Source organism: Alosa pseudoharengus, unplaced genomic scaffold (assembly GCF_046254945.1).
Source record: "Alosa pseudoharengus isolate Yale_2024_CS ecotype anadromous, Long Island Sound unplaced genomic scaffold, YU_APseudo_1.1 YU_APseudo_1.1_scf_4, whole genome shotgun sequence".
Taxonomy (NCBI): domain Eukaryota; kingdom Metazoa; phylum Chordata; class Actinopteri; order Clupeiformes; family Clupeidae; genus Alosa; species Alosa pseudoharengus.
In genome coordinates, this window is record NW_027468774.1 from 30311288 (window position 1) to 30324029 (window position 12742).

Sequence of the window (12742 nt, forward strand, 5' to 3'; positions counted from 1 at the left end):
TCGGTTCGCTAGGCAAAACATTAACAAAAAAGTTCGTTTTGGTGCACTGATGACAGTCAGGATCATTTCTAACTAGCCAGCTAGTATTGCTCAGTGCATGTCTAGAACATGCTTTACTTGCTACCTGGAAAATGTCAGCGAATATTCTTAAGGTGAGATGAATGATAAGATCATTAAACTTCACTGTGTTCAGTTTGTTGCTAACTAACGACGTCACCTACTACTAGCCAGCTAGTTACAGCTGTTGAACAATCTCAATAGAATTTTCGTGACGGCAGGCTAAATCCTTTTCAATGCAGTATCCCTTAACGTTTTTCCTTAACTAAAGAAACAATTTAAGGTATTATACTGTGCAACACCCTTAAATAAACCCCTTACCTAAGGATAAATTAAGCCTTAAGGGTCATACTTCAGAGGAAAAACGTAAGGTGTTTTGTGTTTACCCTCACAGTGGCACCATGCGTGCGTGTGAAAAAAGTCCCGTCTGAAACACTGTCGTGCGGCGCAGCGTTCCAAATGTTGTTTAATCAAATACACCGGTATGGCGGTATATTAAAAATTCATATCATAACGAAAATATACACCGGTATACAGTGTGAACCGGTATACCGCCCAGCACTAGCGCTTAGGCAGCGCCAGCACAAGAGAGGAGCAGGTGGTTTGTAAGCACCATTGCCTGTCAGAGACAATGGCTTGAGGATGGCTTACTGTAAAGCACGTTTCAAAAGAAGCTGTTGAAGCTAAAGGAGATATTTCTTTAGTTGAAAAAGTGAATGATGACCTGCTTAGTACTATTGCAGAGTGCATCAAAGAGTTACAGTAATAAGCTGCTCATATGCAGCACAAATGAGACATTTTAGTTCAAGGCTACCAAACAGACAATCCTGACTACTACAATGTAGCCGACTGCTTTAAAGCTTCCTGTGTGGATAAACAAATACAAAATCACAATAAATAGCAAAATCACGGTAACAAACATGGATTTGTGGACATCACCCGTATGTAGCCGCCATGTTCTCATTATTCAATTTTATCATAGTATTATTTTATTATAATTCTGTAGTTGCTGTAGAACAGCAAAGCTACTATTTCTGTTTAAACATGTTGTATGGTGTGTGTGTATTTTTGTCTGTGTGAGTATGTTTTTGTGTCTGTATTTGTATGAATGTGTATGTACTGTTTATTACTAACAAACATGATGCATTTTAAACTGAACGAATTGTAGGGTTAGGCTAAATGGATATATTATTGTAAGTTGATGCATTTTGAGATCTTGCAATAAGTTAAAGGTGCTCTAAGTGATGCTGGGTAACATCACTTCTGTTGACTTTCAAACAAAACAGAGAGCTAGCTCGCTACTTCCTCCCCCTCCCTCCCGTGCTGCTCCCATGCAATTGAAACTCTCCTAAACGCGCATCTCATCTGTGATTTGCTGGAACAGTTTTTATGGGCTAGGTTTGCCCAGGTTGTTTTTGTTGCCGTTTTTGGAGCCTGGGCTGTCCACAGAGATCGCGTTTTTTTACAGTGTATTCAGGACACAGACAGCTAGCGGTTGGTTAGGTGATGTTTGCAGTAAGTGACATAAAATGTTTTAGCCTAAAAAACGTGTGGCATCGGTTAGAGCAGTGGTTCTCAACCTTTTTTCAGTGATGTACCCCCTGTGAAATATTTTTTTCAGCCAAGTACCCCCTAACCAGCGCACAAGAATTACCGCTATATGCTTCAACCACGACTCCATCGTTTAAGTTTTGACAGTGATTGACAGGTGATGGCGGGTGGCATGTGACAGGTTGGGTCGAACCATCCTGGTATGGGGGTGACTCTGGGTTTTTAGGATAATGAAATTGAATAGCCTACTGAAATATAAAATTCATTTTAAGAACTTACATTTTCCTGAAATATTTATTACATTTTAAAGTATTTTTGCATAAATATATGTATACTTTAATTTTTTCATGTATTAGTACTAGCATTGATTTTATTTTGATTTTTAAAGAATTAAAATATAAAAAGCGTATTATAAATATTCTTATATTTTGACATATATCTCACCACAGCAAGCTCTACATGCATTTCATGTGTGTGTAGGGCAGACTGTCCTGAATCTGGCAATATCATTGCCATGGTGTAGGGATTTTTGGGGCTGAGCAATTTACAGACATATGTGGTGTGCGGCTTACAGAAATAAATGCCACTTTTTATTTATTGATTAAAAATGACCTTTCTGCGCTCCATATCTGTGACAGAACTGATCTAACCTGACTTGACCCGAGTTTGCGTGTTAGCCAGTGTGTTTCTAGTGTCTGCACTTATGATTCTCTACAACTTTTTACTGCATTGCCATGAACAAAGTAAAGGCAAAAAAGGTGTTTCTTCGTCGAACAAATTGGGATGCAATGTGAGCCTTGAATTGGATGCCATGCAGGAGGAATTTGCTAGGATCTCAAAACCGGATTATAAACATTATTTGCCAGAGAAACACACAATAGCGTTGGATTATAAACATGCTTTGCCACAAAAACAGACAAAAACGTGAGGTAAGTCGAGCTATATGAAGTTATTATTTTGCTGTCACTTCGTCTGTTTTATAACCCAGAAGGATGTAGGCCTACTTGGTATCAAATGATAGCTCTGTGTCTCCTCTTTCATCCGACATGCGTGGCATATCTATGCGATCACAGGTCCGCGAGTAATTCAAACGAGAGTAATGGGTGTGCAGGGTTGGTTTTTGTACATAACGTTATTATTTTGCAGTCACTTCGTCTGTTTTCATAAGCCAGAAAGATCGACGTACTTGAACAGTTGCGGAGCAATGTAACAGACAAGAAAAGGTGTGTTTTTTGACAGACTTAACCCTGAGGGTTAAAATCTCACGTACCCCCTGGAGTGCCTTCACGTACCCCCATTTTAGAACCACTGGGTTAGAGCACCTTTAATGTGTGTAAAATATATGTGACCCTGCAAGGCGAAACCAGTCTTTTTGTGCACGGTGCTATTTTGAGAAAATCCACAATAAACAAACGTACAGGTTAAAATGTCGAATTTCACGTTTTTGCTTAATTCAACAGTATACAGTCTACACTTTCATATTGTGAAGAAATTTCACGGATAAACATACGTTTTGACTGTTAAACCCTTACTTTATTTAGGTGAAGATTCAACACATTAGCAGTCATTCCCTTTGTCCACGCCGCTATAAGGTTTTACGGTAGGGTACGGTAGAGCTAATTTACTCATTAGGCTACTCATTATTACTCGTTACTCAATGTGTCAGCTCTATATCGTTCTTGGCAGATGTAACCGAATATGAATGTGAAAAACTTGCCTTTCAGGGCACGAACGGTTAAAAGCACAAACTTTTAGAAATATCCTGGCGTCATTTTAGGGACCAGGAGAAGTTTTCCAGTGAAGTAGGCTAGTGCATTTTATAGGCTAGGCTATACACAATCTGTGTACACAGAACTTCCTCTCCCCTTACTTCTCCCGAAATACATTAATTATATTCTATAGTGACACCTTATGATCGTCCCAGGTATTAACTAGGGGGCAGAAAAAGACTCATTGCACAGTTGAAACTGCATAGTCAGTCATCCGCTTCAGAGTCACGCTACCGTAAGGCTAATTATAGCTGTGCCCTCACACTATTGCACGTGACCATTTACTTAAAAAGGTGATTTTCTCCTCTTCTGGCGTATCGTGACAGGAGAACCATGCCAACTTTGGATGCGGTTATCTTAGCGATACTTTTTGCAATACCCTCGATATACATATCGTTGGAAAGCTTAGTTTATGGCCGTTCGTGTGAGTACAATAACTTAATTTTGTACATTTTACCAAAACGACTGGTTTCGCCTTGCAGGGTCACATATATGTTTGTGTGTGTGTGTGTGGTGGGTATTTAAATTGATCTATTGTTGTCTGTGCTTGATGTTCAATGTGGCTAACTTGAGTGCAAGACAAATTCCCTTCAGGGCAATAAAGGATTCATCATTTGAGTCTGCGTGAGGGGTTCATTTAGTTTAATTGCTTGATATTGGATGTAAAGCAGGCTTTGAAAGTAAAATTGATCCTGGAAACTTTTGATTCAGCTTTCAATTGAGATTAGTATCAGCTTTGAAATTGAAGCCCCCGTAGTGGCCATGTTTGAGATATTGCACTTTCATGTATGTAGAATATGTATGTCTATGTGTGGTATTTGTGTGAGGGGTTTATTTCATTTCATTAATTGATCTTGGCTGCAACAGGGGCTTTGAAAGTACTAACAGGATTCAATTTAGATTGTAATCAATTTAGATTAGAATCACCTTTGAAATATGCCCTCGTTGACATGTTGGTTTAGCATTGCAGACACTCGCATAACATTATGATTTGGCTACCTGGAAAAGTTTGAGAGAAGTCTCAGACAAGTTTCAAACCCAGGTCTCCTATACCATTGAGCCACTGACCAGCTTAAAATTGAGAAATGAGTGTGAGACTATAGCGTTCTTGGACCCTAGTGTTCTTGGACTCTACTTTGGAACAGACTAGCTAGTAGAGGTGGATTTTATCGTTCGTTCTCATGACACAGTTTGCATCGTTCAGTTCGCCAAGATGATTCGTTCGTTTGTTCGTTCAGCCGCATTTCCGGTACAACGTAGTAAAGCGGTGAATCATGGAATGCAGGTTCTCAGCTCCTCGTTTGTGCAAACGGTCAACACAACACTGCAATTGTAGCGGCAAATATATAGCTGCAACTTCATGATTATGTGTACTTTTAGACAAAACAGCAGTAGCTAATGTGTTCATTCACCTTGACATTAAATTGACATTTTGAAGGTAAATAGAGTAGACTACGGCTAGATCAGCTAATTTCTTTTTTAAAAATGTGTTCATTCATAAAGGAACAAAGACCCAGTAGGCTATGCCGACAAACATGTTTAAAGGCTTGGCAGAAAGATTATATTGATGAAAAGTCCCCATTTTGCCTAGGCTACAGAGCCATAATCACTCTGCTCCTAGCCAAGAACGAGTGACTGACTGAACGAGAACGACAGACCAAAGTGAAACAGGTGGGGGGTCTTGGCGTGAGAATGAACGAATGAACGAGACAGATTGAAGAGACATTTATTAACCTGGCATGACACAGAAAAAACAAAGACAGCATGCATTTACCATTAGACATATTGAAATGCAAAATGGAATTGTTAAAGCCCCCGTGTAAGAAATTCTCCCATCAAGAGGTTAGGAGTTATATAGCAACCAGCCTCTCAAGCGCTGCCTCGTTTAGAACTACGGGAGCAGTCACACATCAAAACTGAGACTACGTTTACACGAAGCAGGGTATTTTCCTAAACGAATATCTGGCCATCTACGTTTGCAAATAAAACTGCATTTACACGAGACCGTTTTTTTTTTTTTTTAAATGTGTTTACACGAACCCGTGTACATACATGCTGTCATGAGCACGCCAAACCACAGTGGCAGTCTAACGATAAGCTCAAGCTCACATTAACCAATCAGAATCCTGAAAAGTTGCCCGAGCCACCGGAAACGGAAGTGCACTCTCTTCTTCGGATAGCAGCGGTAAAGCAAGTTGTTGTGGATACGGCAAAAAGGGTCTGCACCAACATAAACACGATGGCTATTCTGAGCGCATCCATGATCACCTTAGCCCCAAAATGTGAAGTCGCACGTGAGAACATGTAAATGTAAACATTGGTCGCACATTTGGTGTACTTCTGTCGCATACTGTGACGTTGGCTGCCCAAAACTCCGTTTACCACAGTTTACAACCAAACGCATAAACAAAGTTTTACAAAAAAATCACTTTGGCCGGAGTTTTTTTGGATAACCGTTTTACAGGGCGAATTCTCCGTTTGCGTCTAAATGAAAGGCTCAAACGTAGGGAAATGTCTTCGTTTATAAAAATACACATGCTCGTGTAAACGGGGTCTGACACTAGTTCTGGACTCCTAGCATGTTGAAGCATAAACTTCTCTCTGAAAGCGTAACTCTCGCCAAAATGCACCCTAGGGTGTGTTTTTAAACTTTCGTTTAAAAGCATAATTATGTCTGAAGCGCCACTTTCAAGCTTGTCCGTGTTGTCGTTTTTAGGTCAAATGGAGTTTTGAATGGGAACTATTTTTTGATACATGATCGCGTCAAAATCGCTATTTTTAAAACACTGAGAAGGCTCGACACAACATGAAACTTCGATCGAAGTATCATCAGTGTCTCTACACATGAACTCGAGCATTGAGAACATTGTTCGTCACAGTGTTCACTAAAAGAAAGGTTTTGAACAACTCACCTGGGTTTTCTGCTCGCTGTCATCATGCCAGTCAAAGAGTGAGTTGTCCAAAACCTTTCTTTTTAGTAAACTGTGTGTAGCCTACACTAACAATGTTCTCAATGCAAGTTCATGTGTAGAGACACGGATGATACTTCGATCAAAGTTTCACGTTGTGTCGAGCCTTCTTAGTGTTTTAAATGAGGATTTCTAAGCCAATAGGTATGCTTCGAATTGGTGGTGGTGGTAATTAAACATGAACGAGGCCACATTTATGAATGGTAAATGTTGATTTTGTTAACAAACAACTGAAAACGTTACACAGGGGGGCTTTAATGGAGAATGTAAACCATTATCGTTATTTTTTATCGTATGCTCTCCCACTAGTCTCACTCATAGACAGTAAAAGATATGGACAGAGTCATCACATAGACGTCAATCGAGGCGGGTGAAGCAAATTTCAACCGTTTCCTGTTGGTCGACGAGGCTTTCTGCGCAGGCTCAGGGGACGTAAATGTAACATAGGCACGTAGTCTGACTTGTGTAACTCTTGTGATAGCTGCACCGAGAGATTGGGTATGTAGCCACTTACTTCGTTACCACCATGTCTACATTACTGTTCTAAATGTCCTAGTTGTTCGTAGATAAATGTGATTTAATATAAACAGCACTCGCCACATTCATAGCCTAGGCTACTGTCAATCCATCAAAACTTAGCTGAAATGTTGTGCTCCGATGCTTTCGTTCTTATCCAGAGAATACGGTTATTTTGCTCCTGTGCAACGCTTTCACCCGCTCTGGCTGTATGCTTATTACGTCACTTTAGCATTGATTTCGGAAAAAAGTTTATTACTCAGTCTGTAAGTCAGTTATGAGGTTATGACGTTAATCACACAATGTTGTATTACTCCGGAAATAGAAAAAGTTCATATAAAGGCTTAGAACGCTTCAGCTGTAACGTTATTTGACGTCAAAGTGGCGCCAAAATTGAATGGGCTTCAATGGGGATGGCTAGGTGAACTGGTCTACTATTTAGCCTCAGATCCGCCATAGTGTCTACGCTCTCCGAACGTTCGCCTGCCCCCTTGGTCTCACTAGCCCATTTGTTTTTTTTCATGGAAACGGTTGCTATACTTTCATGCCCCTCATTGGCTAATTCGATGAGAACGATTTAGAAACAATACAGACAACAGCATATGATTGGTTTGGCTCTCGCCTTAGGAAGCTGGGCCATAGGCATTCACAGCAGCACTAGGTCAGTGTGATTCAGCGACGAACGAAAGAACGAACAAGAACTGGAAAGGCGAATCAGTTCAGGTCGTTCATTTTAAAGACCCGTTCGAACAAACTGATTTGTTCGCGACCGACCCACCTCTACTAGCTATTGTGAACGTCCATGTCACCGCGGTCCGTCTGAGTGCTTCCGCTTTTAACTGCACACTTTTATTTCAGTAGGGGTGCTGCTCCGAGATATGTCATCGCAGAGGGCCACTTGCTTTCAATTAGTGTAAAATTGTGAGCAAATTTAGGAATTTTAGAGCAGACGACCAATCAGACAAAGATGTAGATGATTACAAGGATCAAAATGATATATGAATGTTGAGACTAGGCCTTACTGTATTTGAGATAATATGAGCAAAATTGGAAAATGTATTATTAATAGCGCTAAGGCGTAGTACCTTGGATTTTGGGGTCTGGGACCAGATTTTTAAATTAAAAATTCCTGGGACATGGTTTTTGCTGCACAACCACTTTTAGCTGGAGAAAAACATTAATGAGAACAAAAACAATAGGGTTCCTGCAGCTTTCTGCTTGGACCCCTAAATACTGTATAATATAATATAGGCCTATACAAATATGAAGTGCAGATGCAAGTACAAAAACATCATCCTCCAGAGATGAATCCAATGTACAGTATGTTGTATGTCATGTCTATGTTGACTGTTTCTTCTGAATAGACCCTGAGTCTGTTGAAGATGATGATGGTGATGATGATAGCACCAAGGTACCGAAATACTCTTACTGAACTGTAAACTCATTGGGACATATTCTTTAGAAAATAATAAAGACTGCAAAATCAGCTCCTGTTGTTTCACACAAAACCTAAAACTGGGGAAACTGAGTTTCAGTTCCAGTAGAAAAGGCTTCCAGTTCTACTGTGTGTGTTTATCGGTGTGTGTTTGTGTGTATGTGTGGGTCCATGTACTGTCATGTTGAAACTAAATTAGGGAATCAACAGAAAGAGCATGTTTAATTTAAATGTTAGCTAGATGAGGCATCAATAATTGTTGTAATTCATCTCCATGAGCATGATTTGAAGATGGTTCTCTGTCTGAACATGGGCAATCTCCATGTTAATCCTGCATCGAAATAAAAGTTAACTAAGGCTTGTTTAATAGACTAGGGTGGTTTAATGGAATTTGTTGAACTTTGCTGAGCAAAGATTATCATGGGGAATGGTGAAATAACTTGCAGACTAAGAAGAAGTGCTTTCAAACTCCCACATCCCCTTTTTATCAGGTCAAGGGTTTGGTGTAAACCCACATGCTTTCACTTTAAACTACACATAAGGACAATTCTAAGGCTCAAATAAATTAATGTTCTGGACCTCTTACATAAGATTCACTAGTTCGCCCTTCGATATGATTGCTTCAGCTAGACTAGAAGGTATGGGAGAAGTGCGTGTTTGGCAAGGTAGCTGTCCGTGGTCCTGGAGCGGATATCGCGATAGAGCGATGACCGCTTGCACCCCAAAAGATCACAGAGAAAGGCCGCTACCAACAACATAAGTGCTTGCTGAGCGAGTCGTAAATCCTCTAGATTGGAGCGGATGTAAGACTGGTAGGCATCCGAGGACCAACGGCCCAGTATTTTAATTTGTTGCTCCGATAAGCCGTTGAGCGCAGCTGTTGTGGCAGCTCCTATCCTGAAGGAGTGTGCGGAGTAGCGATCCGCGGGAAAACCAGATTTGACTAGAATGGTTTTTAAGAGTGTCCAGAATCTGTGGCGAGTGATGGGTAGCCCTTCGTCTGACACGAAGAGCGGGCTAGTAGACGAAGCTTGAGCTGACCGATATGAGATGTAGTGAGATAGGTATTGGAAAGGCTGAAGATCTGAGGCGGAGTTAAATGGATATGGAGTGTCCTTTTCGGGACTGATCGGTTTTACTCTGTTTGATGGTAAATCGAATGGTGTCTTGGTCTAGCTGCTCTAGATCTGCGATGCACGGGTGGACATCGGGAATGAAGAGAGACGAAGGGCATGTAAACTCGCTACATCTCAGCAGCCCAAAAAAGGCCAGTACAAACATAACGGAGATGGTGGAATCGGAATGCGGTGACATGAACCCTTTGCGAAGGGTAGCGAGGCAGGTGGCGAGAATGCTTGAGGTAATGGGAAGGCGGGAGTCTTGGGGGACTGGATGTTGCCTACGGATACCTTTAATTAACAAGCCTATCCTGGTGTCGGAGAAGGGGCATTCGGAGCCGTGGAGGCATTTGTAGAAGAAATGAATGCCAGCTAGGTAGACTCTAATGGAAGAGACTTTGATCCCGAGTGAAGTGTGGGCGTAGGTGATAAATGATGATATGGTGACTGCATCGAAACTGGGAAATGGTAGTGAGTGCTTTGCGTGGAACTGTTTGAAGCACGACCAAGCAGTCCAGTAGGACTGCATGGTCCTGGGTGCGAGGGCTTGAAGGGCTAGGTCGGCCATGATGGGCTGAAGATAGCTGAGGGGGTGGTTTATGGGAAGATGGTCTCCGAAAAGCTGGGGAGTGGAGTAGGGTACGGGTCCGCCTCTGGAGCCGAGCTTCTGAATCTCTGACAAAATGAGGTTCCTGGTGGACGCTGTGACAGGTGGTGGTTTGAATGCTGCAGCGTGGGGAGGCGGTGGCAGGGCCTTTGCCGTGGCTAATGAATAGCTTGGAAGCCGGAATGGGATGTCGTGATCCAAAGCACTCGCTGAATGCTGATGACCCGCTGCGGCGGGCTGGTCTAGCGCGGAGCCGTGGAAGAGATGGGAAGGGAGAAAAGGGGGGAGGGAGGGAGCGGTCGCTGACGCGACCGGAAGGGGAGCAACCTGGGACAGGGTCGCGGGAAGTGGGACGGGGAAGGAAAGAGGGTTAGGGGGGAGTAGCGACGCTGTCGCTATCGGCGCCGGCTGAGACCAGGTGCTCGCTAACTCATAGGAGTGATGGGGAGCTAGCGAGGTGAATCTTCGAACTGACGCTTCGTGAGTTGAGGCGTGCTGTACAGACGTGGCTCCCGGAATGGAAAGGGGAGGGGGGAAAAGGGGGGAGGGAGGGAGCAGTCGTCGGAACGACTGGAGGTGGGGCAGCCCTGGAGCGAGTCCTGGCTAGGGGAGGTGGATGGGGGAGGGAAAGAAGGGGTGGGGGGAGTAGCGACGCTGTCGCTACTGGGGCCATCTGGAGAAGTGGGGTTGGACCCGGAAATACGGCGGAGATGCGGCGGGAATGGGCCTGAGCCGCTGACGTGGCAGTGGCTGTGGCTGAAGCAGCGGAATGATACGCTCTGAAGCGTGTGGTGCCGGAAGTGCTGTCGGCGTGCCCGCTTCGCGAGGTGGCTGGTGGTGTGTGCTTCGTCCGGCTGAATGGCCGGCGGAAGGAACCGCGCCGGGATGCCAGAAGGAGCAGCTTGCTTCCTGGTCTGGGGAGGAAAACAAAGGGAGGGAGCGGGAGGGCGAAAAGACCGGGCTATCCGACTGCGTTAGAAGGCGGAGGATATGGAACTTCCTATCCGACCTACGGAACGCGATGCCGCGGGAATGGAGAGTGCTGCGGATGCGAGCCACTGTCCAGTGGGTAGGGTCAACGCCTTGCTGGCGCTGGGTCCTGGTGCTGCCGCGAGTTGAGGCTGCTGAGCGGGAAATGCTGCCCTGCACGGGGGCAGGATAGGAGCACCTTCTGCGACCCTGTGTCCTGGATTCCCTACGCTGGCCGCGAGGGGAACGAATAAGATTATTTTCGCCCGGCGGAGGGCCCTGGGTGTCGGGTGTTGGCGGGACTTAGTTGTCCTCCAGATCGCTGGAAGAGGCGTGGATTTCCAGTTCCATGAGAGCTGTCTTGTCTATGCGAACAATACGCAGACTGAATGATTTCGCGAACGTCGGAGCGTGTGACGTATGGAAAAGGAGGTCGGCTTAAATAGGCCTACCCTGCAGCGGCAGTGGGTGAGTTAATTGCTGTCAATCATCCCGCAGGCTCCTCCCGAATTTTGTTTAGAAATCATCATTAAGTGGAAAGTAGTTCTGTATGTACTGGAGTGGTTCCCATCAGCCATGTAAGGTCAAGGTAATTTATTTACAGTATAGCACATTGTAAACAACAGATGTTGATCCAGAGTGCTTAATTAGGTGAGTGATTTACAATTAGAAATCGTAGGCTACATGAGGGAAAAATTCAATAATGAATGATTATCAGATAAAAAGAGGAATATATATAAAATATAAGGAATATGAATGCAGGAACTTCGAAAAAAGCTTATAGTGTTGCCAATGCCAAACGTTGCGGAAGCATGTAGTGAAATTCAAATGGCAATGCAGTTCACAATTTAATAAGACATTGCATTATGCAATTGACAATTCATTATGCAATGTAATAATGCAATTTGAAAATACGTAACGTATAATATTACGTTTTTGGCACTCAACGCATGGCACTCAATGAGTTAAATTCCTTTAAAAAATGTATTTTAACAAGCTTCCAAGCAGGATAACGGTTTGCCACACCACTCATCATCCAGGACTCCATAGAACTTTGGATTCATTCACCTTCATCTTCCAGCAAGATTCTACCATGGACTCACTACATTCTCCACCTTGAGGTATTGGAGCTGTTTATACCTCATTACCTCCTACATTTCCTCACACTTCCCACATATCCCTCCCATTCCCCACACTTCCTCCCACACAGGTGTACACAATGTACACTGGACACCTGACACAGCCACAACAATTTTCACACATTGGTGTCATTATCTAAATTTAACATAACCACAACCATACCCCTGGGCCCCCCACACCCTCAACCACATTCCCCCCAGACACTCCCCCTAGAGGACGACCCCCTCCTCTTCAACCTCTCCACCCTCTTCCACCCCACTTCCCCACAACGCTCCCAACTTCAAAGGGACCTTTGCAACTATCACTGGCGTCTTAAACTATATGAGCACTTTTATGGTGAAGACTCACACCCCCCCACCCCATTCACTTTACCTTCAACCTGGGAACCCGACTCCTCACAACTCAACCCCACACTCCTTAGACACATCCGTTTAGACAGAAAATCACTTTCTAGTTTTTTTTTAGACACCCCCTCCACCCGGCATTACTAATATCACTCTGTTAGAAAGACAGGCAATTTCACAACTCAACTCCAATAAAAAATATTGTCATCAAATGACAATAGATCCAAGATTGTTATATTGGACACCCATCAGTACCTCACCGAAGTC

At 43.5% G+C, this 12742-nt stretch overlaps 1 protein-coding gene across 1 annotated transcript in view; it reads left to right on the forward strand.

Moving 5' to 3' along the window:
* Positions 1-3710: 3710 nt before the first annotated feature.
* LOC143102313 (uncharacterized) overlaps positions 3711-12742 on the forward strand; it is a 35655-nt gene continuing 26623 nt past the window's right edge. Inside the window, exon 1 of the mRNA XM_076265816.1 lies at positions 3711-3801. The gene's annotated coding sequence lies outside the window, so the exon portion shown is untranslated. The remainder of the gene's footprint in view (positions 3802-12742) is intronic.